Source organism: Martes martes, assembly GCF_963455335.1.
Source record: "Martes martes genome assembly, chromosome: 8".
Lineage (NCBI taxonomy): Eukaryota > Metazoa > Chordata > Mammalia > Carnivora > Mustelidae > Martes > Martes martes.
This window is the reverse complement of record NC_137895.1, coordinates 22,733,925-22,746,972: the sequence shown is the minus strand read 5'-3', so window position 1 is coordinate 22,746,972 and position 13,048 is coordinate 22,733,925.

Sequence of the window (13,048 nt, the reverse complement as noted above, 5' to 3'; positions counted from 1 at the left end):
GACATAAGAATTATTTTGCAAAAATAATTTGGAAAGCAGCAGGTTTTCCTTCCCAAAAGGAGGAGATAAAACTCACATGTGAAAAGTATCCTTCTTACACCAAAAGGAAAGAACTATGCTTATCACCAGAGATGGGGTTTCAAGGCTGAGACAGCTCTGTACAAACAGATCTTGTTAAAATAACTCTAATCTTCCTCTAGCCTCCCCATATATTTTGGTTTCTTGTCCAAAATTGGCTCTCTTTGTTCAAACTGATAATACAAGCATTTAGGTTTTGCCACTTCTTTGAGCCTTCATTTTCCTACCAGGGTGGGGGGAGGGGGGCTACACACACATTTTGTAAAAACTAGATGTTTTTCTCTTGTTAGTCTGTTTTATGTCAGATTAATTCTCAGACCCAGTATAGATCCCTAAGAGAACAGAGGTAAAGTTTTGCCTTCTCAACGGCCATTCAAATAAAGCTTAAAGCCTGGGATCTTGTCAGTTCATAAATATTTAAAACAAAAATATTATTTGCCTATATTGGTTTGCTTTGTGGGGTTTTTTGTTTTCATTGTTTTATTTCTTCAGTGGAAATGTAATTTTTAAAAACACACAGTTTGATGAAAAATGCAATATGATTAAATTACATTAGAAAAGGACTTTCAGGGGTGATTGGCTGGCTTAGAAGAGCACATGACTCTTGATCTGAGCGTTGTGAGTTTGAGCCCCATGTGGGGTGCAGAGATTACTTGCATATATGCATGCATACATACATACATACATAAACAAACAAAAAGGGCTTTCAGTATCAACTCTTGTAGTATTGTGATAAACCTAAAAGTGGCAGAAATCATTATCAGGAGTCAAGCTAAAGTCTAAGTATCCAGACCTCTTTCACCTAATGTGTTGGCAATTACTCCAAAGTATTGACTTGCTAGAATTACAGAACTAAATTTGGCTTTCTTAGGTTCAGAAGCCAGAAACCTAAGCTGACTACTTTCAGAATAGACTTACTATTAGATCTCTTTTAAATATGCAGATAGTGATTTTAAGTGTTTTTAAAAAAATCAGTAGTCACACCTATAGTTTCAAAGACGAAACCTGCCAAGCTTTTTGACGTGTGATTTCTTCCTCTAAAATGCCAGACGTTCTCGTCTCCAGGCATCATCATATGCGGTGAGCGTTGTGTGAAAATGGCCGTGATCTTCGTGGGTTATGTCTAGTTATACCTCACTGGGACACCAGAGGGCGCGCGGAGGGCCGGCACTTGTTTTTCTTTAAATCCTGAATCAAAATCCTTGTCGAGAACAACAAAAGACTGGGAACGCAGGGGCCGGAAGACAAAGGGACAAGGAAAAAAGGCTGCACACCCAGTTTTACTGACGTTGAAGTTCGCTTCCTCATCCCTTCACGTCCCTACCTTAAGGAAGTAAAACAATTTAAACTGCAAAATGAAATCTTCAACTAACAAGGAAAATCAGAGTAGAATAGGTTGTTATTATAGTTCTAGGGAAGACTATATCACAGGTGTGCATTTATGCTGTTTGCTTTGCTTGGTATTAGTAATTTTTTTTAAAAAAGTTATTGTTTTTCTGAGTTCAAGAATAATATATGCCCAGGGTAGAAAATTTGGAAAATAGAGAAAAGCAAAAAGAATAGGGATCATCAGCACGCTTTCACCCAGATATAACTACTTTTAATATTTGCACATATTTCTTTCCAGACTTCTTTCAGCATCTATAAATGCAGGGGTTCCTGGCTGTCTCAGTCCAAGGAGCAGGAGGCTCTTGATCTTGGGAGTGGGTGGGAGGTTGTGAGTTTGAGCACCAGCTTATGTGTAAGGATTACTTAAATAAATAAACTTTTAAAAAAAGATTTAAAAATATTTATAAATGCATAGAAAAATAGTATTCTGCATACTATTTTGTGCTAGTTTTGTTCTCATTTACTGTATTATCAATTTCATTTTTACCAATAAATTCTGATAACCTTGCTAATCACATGAGTGACTCACCTATAAATAGAAGAAATTTCAAAAGTGTTAGAGGCAGCTTTTTTCCTAAGATGGCAACTTCAATGCCAGACCTGAGCATTTAAGGCAGGAATTTTTGTTTCTTTGCATTTAGAAGAAAGAGCTAAAGACAAAGTAAAGAAGTAGACACTATTTCATCCCACCCCAAATAAGCTGAATGCATTTGTCCTTCCAGTGTCTGAAAACTGACCCCAAAACTGATCTCCAAAGGGTTAGGAGAGAGTGCGGGTCAACAGGACCCAGTGGTCCTCCCAGTGGGGCCAGTGCTTGCCCCAAGGCCAGACAGATCAACAAGTGCCATTATTAACACCAGCAAACCAGAGCAGGTGGTCTGCAAGGCACGAAAAGTCAGGAACAGGAAATCAATGACTCTGAAGCTTGTAGCCAATGTCAGCAGCTACCTTCCTCAAAGGAAAAGAACCTGAGAAGAGCCCAAGAAGAGTTAGCCACAGGAAAGGTGATGCCAAGATCTGATGCCCTGGATTCCCTTGTATCACTGCAACAAATAAAGGGAAAGGGGATGACATTTCCACCCTGAGAAATAGGGAAGTCACTGGAGCCCTCTGGGCCTCAGTTTCCTTACCAATATAAATGAAAGGGTTGAAAAGATCTGTAAGGTTCCTGCCAGCTCCTCAAAGTCTGTGATTTTTAACTATCCCCAACTGTGTATTATAATGAACAGTGAAGACGTCCTGCCTCCCAAAACCCTATCCCAACAGCAGCAGGTCCTCGACTTGGCATTTCCGAAATCCCACATACTCTTTCACAAGCTCTGAGCCTTTGTTAGGGCTTCCATCTTCCAGAAGTGCTGGAAAATCTTTTCCCTTCTCTTTCAAACCTCACCACCATCTTTTAAAGACCCAGCTGAAAGTGGTTTTCTTTGAAACCCTCCCCTCCCCCTGCCCCCGCAGACCCAGTCTTTCCTTTTTTGGGATCCCACAGCAGTTTGCCCTACTATGCATTAACTTTGTTTCTTTGTGACCTTAACTTTCTTGTGCCTCAGTTTCATCATCTGTAAAAGGGGAAGAATCACTGTACCAAATTTACAGGATTGTAACAAACATTAAATAGTTTTCTTCTTCTTGTGTGAAACACTTAAAACAGAGCCTATTCATGGTAGGCTCTCAGGAAGATGGACAATGTTCCCACCAAGCATTTAACAAACTATCAGCAAGAGGGTCCACCTCCCTCGTGGACCATAAGTTTTTCGAGGGCAGGAAGTGAATATTACTCATATCTTTGTCCCCATTGTCTATCTCCATACCTGGCACAAATACTAGATCAACGAAGTTGGGTTTTTTGTTGTAGTTTGTTGTTTTGGGGGGGGAGGTGGTTAATGAGAAGGAAGAGACTACAGTGTTGATTGGACTGGGTTGGGGGGAGATTTGCCTCTCAGTTTTAACCCTGGATTATTTAGATAATTAGGCTGGGAGATGGTGAAGTCTGAGCATCCTCAATAGAAACTTTTTTCCTTTAATAATCTAAACTTGTACCCACCTAAGTCTGTCTTCCAGGCCCAAATCATAAACATTCACCTTTATATTGAATTTTAATGTTTATGGAGGGTTCATTTCATATTTGCATAGAAGTGTTGCATTTTAATAAATGTAAATCATGTTTCTGTGAATGAATGATTCTAGAATCCAAAAACTACCAGGAGCAATTTAGACTCTTCTATATTTATGGAGGAGGAGGAAAGGGAAAAAAGAATGTTGAGTAGTGAGCTGGCCCAAGCTCTTGTTTACACTGTGTTCAAAGGTTAAGTTGAGGAAGTGAAAATAATACAGAAAAAAAGGGAAGAAACACAAGATCATTATGCTCTGATAAAATAAAAAATTCTTTACTTTTCACTATAGGAAACAAACTGAGGGCTGCTGGAGGGGAGGTGGGTGAGCGAATGGGGTAACAGGGTGATGGGTATTAAGGAGGGCACATGATGTGATGAGCCCTGGGTGTTACATGCAACTGATGAATTATTGAGCTCTACATCTGAAACTAATGATGTACTTACTATATGTTGGCTAGTTGAATTTAAATTAAAAAAAAATAAGGCTATACAAGTTAAAATTTTTAAAAATCAAAAATTCTTTAAGAGAGGGGTGCCTGGGTGGCTCAGTGGGTTAAGCCTCTGCCTTCAGCTCAGGTCATGATCTCAGGGTCCTGGGATCAGTCCCACATCGGGCTCTCTGCTCAACAGGGAGCCTGCTTCCCCCTCTATCTCTGCCTGCCTCTCTGCCTACTTGTGATTTCTCTGTCAAATAAATAAATAAAATCTTTAAAAAAAATTATTTAAGAGAGTGAAAAAAACCAGGCACAGCTTGAGAGAAAATGCGTCTCCCAAGATATATCATATATGTGTTGATATATCCCAAGATATATATCAGATATTTAAAAACAAGTAATCAGAATATACAAAAAAAAAACTTTCAAAATTCAGTAAGAAAACAATCCAATTGAAAAATGGGCAAAATATTAAGATCCTTAAATAAACCCATGAAAATATGCTCAACATCATTAATCATTAGGGAAAGACCTATTAACCACACAGAGATCCTACTACACACCTATCAGAATGACTCAACAACTACTTACGATCTCAAGTGCTAGCAAAGACGAGGAACAACAAGAATGCTCATGTACGGTCAGTGGGAATGCAAAATATTCTAGTTAGGTTGGTAGTTTCTTATAAAGACAAACTTACACGCATGCCAAGACCCAGCTAGTCTACTCCTAGGTATTGACCCAAGAGAAATGAAGATACAGAAACCTGTGTGCTGTTAAAACACAAAACTCAACTGAATAAATTTGAAGATTTAACTGACTTTGTTCAACGATTCATAAATCAGGCAGCATCCCATCTTCCAAGGAGAAAGGAGCTGCAAGGAACTGTACTGAGTAGAATTTTATAGGCAGAAACAGGAAGATTGCTAGCAAAAGAAAAGATTGCTCCAGGAAAGTTCACCTTCCCCTTAAGGGGCAGAGCAGGTGGTCTTATCTATATTACCCCACAAGTGTGGACAAGGAAATTCCAGACTGACTGGTTTAAAATTTCACTCCTCCAGTGCCTGGGTGGCTCAGTCGGTTGAGCGGCTGCCTTTGGCTCAGGTCATGATCCCAGGGTCCTGAAATTGAGTCCCACATCAGGCTCTCCGCTCGGCGGGGAGCTGGCTTCACCCTCTCCCTCTGCCTGCCACTCTGCCTGCTTGTGCTCTCTACCTCTCTGTCAAATAAATAAATAATCTTTTGAAAAAATTAAAAACTAAATAAAATAAAATTTCACTCCTCTCAGAGAGGCTGAAACTGCGAACAGGTCTTGGTGGAGTGTAGCAAAGTGACTCTGTTTTGGTCCTTTGTTTCTTTTTAACAAGACTAATGTTTATAATAGCTGTATTTATAATAGTCAAAGACTGGAAACAACTCAAACTTCCATCAGCTAGTGAGTGGATAAACATCCATACAGTGGTACACTAATCAGCAATGGGAAAAAAAAAATCTCTCTGGTACAGGAAACGCTGAAAAGCATCACGCTAACTGAAAGATGCCATATTCAAAAGATTACAAACTGTACCTTTCCATTAATATGATATTCTGGACATGGAAATCACATCAGTGATGCCTGGGGCTGGAAGGAAGGGATTGACTGCAAAGGAACTTAAGGGAAGTTTGTGGTAGGAGTGAAAGGAGTGATGGAAATAGTCTATAACTTGATTGTGGTCAAAACTGATAGAACAGTACACCTAAAAAAGAATTTATTTTACTAGATATAAATTATACTTCAGGGGCGCCTGGGTGGCTCATTGCGTTAATTGCCTGCCTTTGGGTCTGGTCATGATCTCGGAGTCCCAGGATCAAGCCCTGTGTCAGGCTCCCTGCTCAGTGGGGAGTTGCCACTCCCTCTCCCTCTACCTGCTTGTGTTCTCTCTCTCTCTCTCAAATGAATAAATAAAATCTTAAAAAAAAAAAAAGTTATTCCTCAAACCCTAAAATAGTAAATAAGCAAAAAACACATTTATTTTTAAAATGAACAAGAGGCCAAGAAAAGGTTAACACAGCTTGAGAGATACTGCATCGCCCACCCTGCTGCCATGGGCCATTCACCCTCATCTCTCCCACGGTCCTCCTCAGGATCCCCACCCACTTCCACCCTCTTTCAACCCCTCTACTCACCACACTTCCTCAGTTCCTATAACCTCTGCACATACAACTCTATCTACCAAGAAAGCTCTTCCTTCTGCATCTTCTTCTTAGTAACTGTCACAATTGTAATTTTACTTTCTTGTTGTTATTATTCTTTGGTTAATGATATGTGTCTCCTTCGCTCAAATGAAAGTTCCTTGAGATCAGGGTCTTTGTTCTTCCCGGCACCTCCAGCACAGAGCACAATGCGTGGCTTATACAATGAGTAATCAACAGTGATGTTCAACTACCTACTCCATGTCTCAGCCTTAACACAACCGAAACTGAAATGCTGATTATCCCCCCCAAATACTGCTCCACATGCAGAGCTGCCATGTTGTACACTTCCAAGGAGGGCCATCCACAGCATTTGTGTGAATGGTGCCCTGCCTCCTCCCCAGTGTGCTCTTGTTGGGGGCCAAGGCAAGGCTGCCCCAAAATGGGCCATGTTGGCATTAATGTTATTTTGAGTTAAAAAGCAAGCCAAACCGAGCTGACTCAGAAAGAGCTCATGAGCCAATCCACAGCTGCCTAAAAGAATTGAGATATAAGTAACTACATTACAGTATGAACTAAGTACGGTAAACAGGGAGAAACCTAGCACGGCCTATTTGGTTAAAGTCCTCTCTTTGTCCCACTGTTTCTGAGTAGCCCAGCACACACTCCTTTACTAAGTATTTACTCTTTTTCATTCCGCCTGAAGAACACATGCCTTCGCTTTGAAGACCAAGACCCCTACCCCTTCTCAGTTCCTAATGACATATATGCCTCATTTTGCCTGTCTTTGGAATTTCCATGTCTGAATGGATTCCCTGTATGTATGTTATTAAATTTTAATTTTTTTCCTATTAATATGCCTCATATCAATTTTTTCCTTTTTTTTTTTTAATTTTTTCCTTTTTTTAAGAGGGTTGGGGAGGAACAGAGGGGGAGAGAATCTTAAGCAGTCTCCATGCCCAGCACAGAGCCCAACGTAGGGCTCAATCTCACAACCCTGAAATCTGTCTCGTGTCAGTTTGATTCTCAGTCTAGCAAGAAGGACCTTAAAGGGGACAGGAATTCTTGCTCCCTTCACAGAGGCTATCAATATCGATGATGCCGTCTGAAGTCGTGCACTACTCTTCTCCACTTCAGTTGATACCAACTTTATCCTTCCAGTTGCTTAAGCCAAAAAATTTGGAAGCATCTTTCATTTCTCTTTTACTCTTACATCTCACATTCATGCTGTCAGGGAGTTCTGTCAGGAAGGCTCTACCTTCAAAACATCTGAGCACCTCTCACATTCTCCACAACTCCCAGGCTGGCCTGAACCACCTCACCTCCTACATGGGTTATTACAATATACCTCATTGATCTCCCTGCTTCTGCTGTTGGCCTTTTTTTTTTTTTTTTAAGATTTTATTTATTTATTTGACAGAGAGAGATTACAAGTAGTCAGAGAGGCAGGCAGGGAAAGAGGAGGAAGCAGGCTCCCTGCTGAGCAGAGAGCCCGATGTGGGGCTCGATCCCAGGACCCTGAGATCATGACCTGAGCCGAAGGCAGAGGCTTTAACCCACTGAGCCACCCAGGCGCCCCTGCTGTTGGCCTTCTACAGTCTATTCTCAACCCAGTAGCCCAAAACTCTAAAACATCAATTAGACCAGGTCACGTCTCTGCTCAAAACCCTACAATAGCTCATTTCCCCTCAGAACAAAAACCAAAGTCTTGGGGCACCTGGGTGGCTCCGTCGGTTGGGCAGCTGCCTTCAGCTTGGGTCATGATCCCAGGGTCCTGGGTTTGAGCCCCGTGTTGGGCTCTCTGCTCAGTGGAAAGCCTGCTTCTCCCTCTCCCTCTGCCTGCTTGTGCTCTATCTCTCTGTTAAATAAATAAATAAAATCTTTAAAAAAAAAAAAAAAGTCAAAGTCTTTACAATAACCTCTAAAGCCCCACAAGTCTTCTAGATAACCATATGACCACACCCCTTACTTCAAGTCTGTTCACATGCTATCTTATTAAAATGAGGCCTCTTCGACCATTGTATTTAATTTGCTACTCTCTAAAGTCCCTTATAATGCTACTTTTTTCTATTTCCACTCTTGTCACCATCTGGCATATTCATATATTATAACCCTTGTTTATTGTCTACCTCCCTTCTATTAGAATATAAGCTCCACAAGAACAAAATGTATCCATTAAAACCTCCCCATGTATCTAAACCAATGTCTGGCACATTGTAGGTTCAATAGTGAATGAATAACTACAGTGCCTAAGCAATTAGAGACTAGTAAATATTAATACAGGAATGAGTGTGACACAGTATGTTGATACTAGTGATAAAGAATTTTCTCTCCATAACACATGATTTGTTAATGTACAAGTATGTGGAACTGTACAGCAGGGTGAATTCTGTACAAGGTTTGCAGTCGAGCTTGAGTTAGTCCTGGCCTCTCACCACTTCCTATCTGTGTGACTCTACAAGATTCTCTTTCTCCTCCTGTAAAATAGGGATAAAACACCTGCCCTTGTAACCTCCCAGGACTGTGGAGAAGATGAAATGAATGTGAATGGTTCTGCAAGCTGTGATAACCTAGACAATCAATTATTTAGGTAGAGCAAGATTTGAAACTTTAAATAACATTGATTGTCACCATGCTATTCACCTCCAAAGAGAGTTCTGTGCCCTCTCTACTGCCAGTCAGATTTTAACCTTTACTTTCACCCAGTGCTGACAGTGAGGAATCTCTGAGCTCCCTTACCCTGTTCAGGTTAATTATCCTCTCTTCCTTTCCATTTTAGGAAAATGGGCAGCAGGTGGTGTTTCCTGCTCCATGATCTCTGCTGACTCAGGCTGCTTCTTCATTTCCCTAGGGAGGAAAAAAACCGCATAGAAACACATGTATGAACACTGGCATAGCTTTACCACAGCTTAGGTGGAGAGGACGATGTCTCTTTTGAGGGAGGAGGATCAAGCTTCCCCAGTGGGAGTGGGGGAGGGTGAAGACAGGTTGTGTTAAATTAATTTGGGTTCCAACTGCCATTGGAATTTTGCCAACAGAGACACCTGGGACAAATTCTTTAACTCTTACAAGGAAAACGAAATCATCAGAGTCATCACAGTGCCTTTTACACTTCATAAGAGTTACTAGAGAGTTAGAAGTTTAGAAGGAGACCACAGGACATCGAGTTTTACTGAGGTTTTTGGTGTATTTAAGAATGAAAATATATGCCAAAACAGGCCTCAAAAATTGCCGTTTTTTAAAGTCCGCATTAAATAATCCCTTTCACCAGATGGAAAACACCATGTAACCCATGATCCCCCCAAATTGTGTTAATTTATTATAGTACAAGGAATGGATTCCATAAATTCAAGTTCGACAATGAAAACTTTCAATCCTGTCAGTTTGTGACTCTACAAATTTGCTTATTTAGAGATAATGTCAAAAGTTTATGTGGGGGGTCGTCCTTGGAACAGGTTTGATCCTGTTTATGAAAAAGTTAACAATGGTACAATTTATTCTATTAGCATACCTCCTTAACCCTCTGTTTAATTAATGGTACATCCTTATTGAGTTACTTAAATGTATTATTATTTTGCCACTTATGTGTTTATCATTTTCAAGCAAACTGTAGACGCCTCAGGAAAGAGACCGAAATACAGGGGGAAAAAAAATCAGCCAACAGAATTGCATTTGGCCACAGCTGGTCCAATGCATGAGCCCCTTTGTGTCACAAAAGCTTAAAAATTGTTTGAAGAGGCACTGTATTGTGGGACAACCCTGACTGCCCTGGACATCTGGCAACCATATGATACCCTTGAACTTCGACTAAAGAATGAAAATAAAAATTTGTGAAGGTAAAGTTCTGCTTCAAGTCACATTCCCTTGGTCACTATTAAATTAAAAACCTCCCTTCAGAAACCTAAATCATCTGGAAAGCATAGAGCTCCGGAAAACAATTTTCATTAATTCATCACTACTCAAACTGGAAGCGCATTTTGTTTCACTTATTCTAAATAATTTACCCTTTCCACCAACGACAAGTCGAAGTGCCCAGAGGGGATAGTGAGAGGAAGAGCGGTCCAAGTGCTCGCATTTTCCACACTTCCGGGTGGTAAGCGGAAAGGAAATGAGCCGGGGGAGGGAATCTTTCCTACATTTGAAGGGCTGTTTGGAAAGCCCGACGAGCGGCTCCTCGTTAGTATAGTGGTTAGTATCCCCGCCTGTCACGCGGGAGACCGGGGTTCAATTCCCCGACGGGGAGATGGTTTCTTTTTACTAATCCAATTGCTCTTTTTCTTGTAATTCAACTCCATGGCGTCAGACCTGCTGACAAATACAATATACAGATGTGTCTTTTACCACGGGTGCCTCTTAAGCTTAATGCTCACCTTGAAATAAAAGCCTATCCTGACATTAAAAGCTCCGTATTGTTGGTGGAAGAGAAAGGGAACCACACGCTCCTCCGCGCTAGCTACCAGAAGCGAGCTGGCACAGGCGTGCGCCTGCGCAGCGACGCCCGCCAAATTCCAACTTGAGGTCATGAACTTGGCGCCGAACCCGCAGGTGGGGGAGGGGAGAGAGAAGGCGGAGTTTCCGCCCCTAAAGGGGCGGCTAAGAACGGAAATTGATGTCGAAGAGGAAGGAGCTGTTTCCCTTGACCCTGGGGACCCGACTGAAAGGGAAACTCAGTTCTCCCGCCTTCGCTGGTCCCGTCTCAAGTTAAGTGGAGGGCTGGCGATCAGTAAAATTTGGGCGCTAAAGTGATCAGTCTCCAGCTTCAACGTGTACCGGGTGGAGGGGCAAGGAAAGAATTGAAAAGAGGCGTGTCCGGGAGAAACGCCATGTTACTTGAGTCCTAAGAAACTGCGCGAGCCACAGCCCAGCAGGACCTCGTGGCGCAACGGTAGCGCGTCTGACTCCAGATCAGAAGGCTGCGTGTTCGAATCACGTCGGGGTCATGGGCTTTTATAAACCTTTTAAAAAAAACACTGGCTTGTTGAGATCCAGGATTATTCCCGCCGTTTTTCGAAAATCTTTTAATTTTAAGATTAAATCTTCCTTCTTCAAATCATAGTAATCCTTAGGGTGTAATCATAGTAATCATTGTAATCCTTAGGGTGCGAAAAGATAAGGCCGACTTTATATCGCAGAGTCTTAACGCTGATCATTTTGTACTGTTTGGATTTGTAAAGTGAGTTTTTGTCATTTAATGTGCATAATACATAGAAATGTGGACTATTACTACTGTGCACTAGTGGGCATATCAGTCCAACCCTCCTTCAGAAGAAATGTGCAAGCTGTTTTCCCAAAAATGGTGTTAGGCCCTTTTGAAAGCAAGGACAATAGAGTAAAATTTCTAACTTTGAATATTGCTGCACTTCACACATCTTAGCCTGTGTGCCAATAAGCAATCTTAAAACGTGTGATTAGTATCCCACTTTTACAGTCCCTATTCCTCTGTGTGTCAGAGGAATAGGGACCTGCCAAGGGTCACCCAAGTTTCCAAACAAGGTAACTTACTACATATCCTTGTCTTTACTAAGTTTTATAATAAAGGTGGGGAAATTGTTGAAAGAACGTGCGAGAAGCCTTTGGGCCTAAGTGATATTATCAATGCCCCCTTTGTATTTTCACCAATTCATATGAGTGGGGACAAGTCAGATATCACTTTCAATTAATCTCTTTAATAGTGAGCAAAGCTTAGTCAACCTTTGTGAGCTCCAGAATTCTTAGTACTGAATATTTCCTGACAAGCATGTGTCAAACATTTGTTGTACAAAAAATGAATAGCAAGATGATGAGAAATATTTTTAGATCTTTATTGGCCATGTTCCATAAAAGTCCCTGAGTGTTTCTGCTCAGTGTTTTGAAAATATCAAGTACTAATTTCTTATGATTTAACCTAATACAGCAGTATAGCTGGACATCATATTTTCACTTTGTGTAGTTTGTTCTTCTTTCTCCTATTTGGATGGATTGAGATTAGACCAGTTCAAGAGATATGAACCACCAACTGTGATGAGCCTAATACTATGCTCAGCACTGAGGGATACACCGAGTAACCAAACACTGTACTATGTTGGGCTAAGTGCCATGAAAGTAACATGAACAGAATGGTATGTAGATGCTAAAATAGGGACATTAACTCTGCCTTGGGTAGCTCAAGAAGGCCTCATAAAGAAGGCTCTTCAAAAATAAAAGTTTGCTATGTTACTTTAAGGCAGTAGATATATATGAATGTCTTCCATGAGTCAAGCACTGTCTCTTAATATCCCTGGGGTCTGATTTATTCAATTACAAAAGTAGTTCATATTAGTTTGCTAGAGCTGCCATAACAAAAGACCACAGACTGGGAGGCTTAAACAAGAAATTTATTTTCTCATAGTTCTGGAGCCTAGAAGTTCAAGATCCAAGTGACAGCAGGGTTGGTTTCTTCTGAGACCTGTCCTTGGCTTATAGGTGGCCATCTTCTCACTGTATCCTAACATGGTCATTCCTCTGGATGTGCACATCCCTGCTGATGTCCAAGTTTCCTTTTACAAGGAAACCAGTCAGTTTGGATTAGGGCCCACGCTAATGGCCTCATTTTAACTTAATTACCTCTTTAAAGCCCTTTTCTCCAAATAAAGTCACATTTTGAAATACTGGGGGTTAGGGCTTCAACATATGAATTGTGAAGGGTCACAATTCTGCCCATAACAGAAGTTATATTCCTTCTCCCCTGGCAACCTTTACATGTATAGCATATATCTGTAAAAATACTCACTTGATCTTAGCTTGGCCCAAACATGTTACCTGATTCGTACGAAATCATACTCTTGTGAGGTAGAGCAGGTAATGTTAACCTTATTAATCATTTTGTGATAGCAGCCCTAGCAA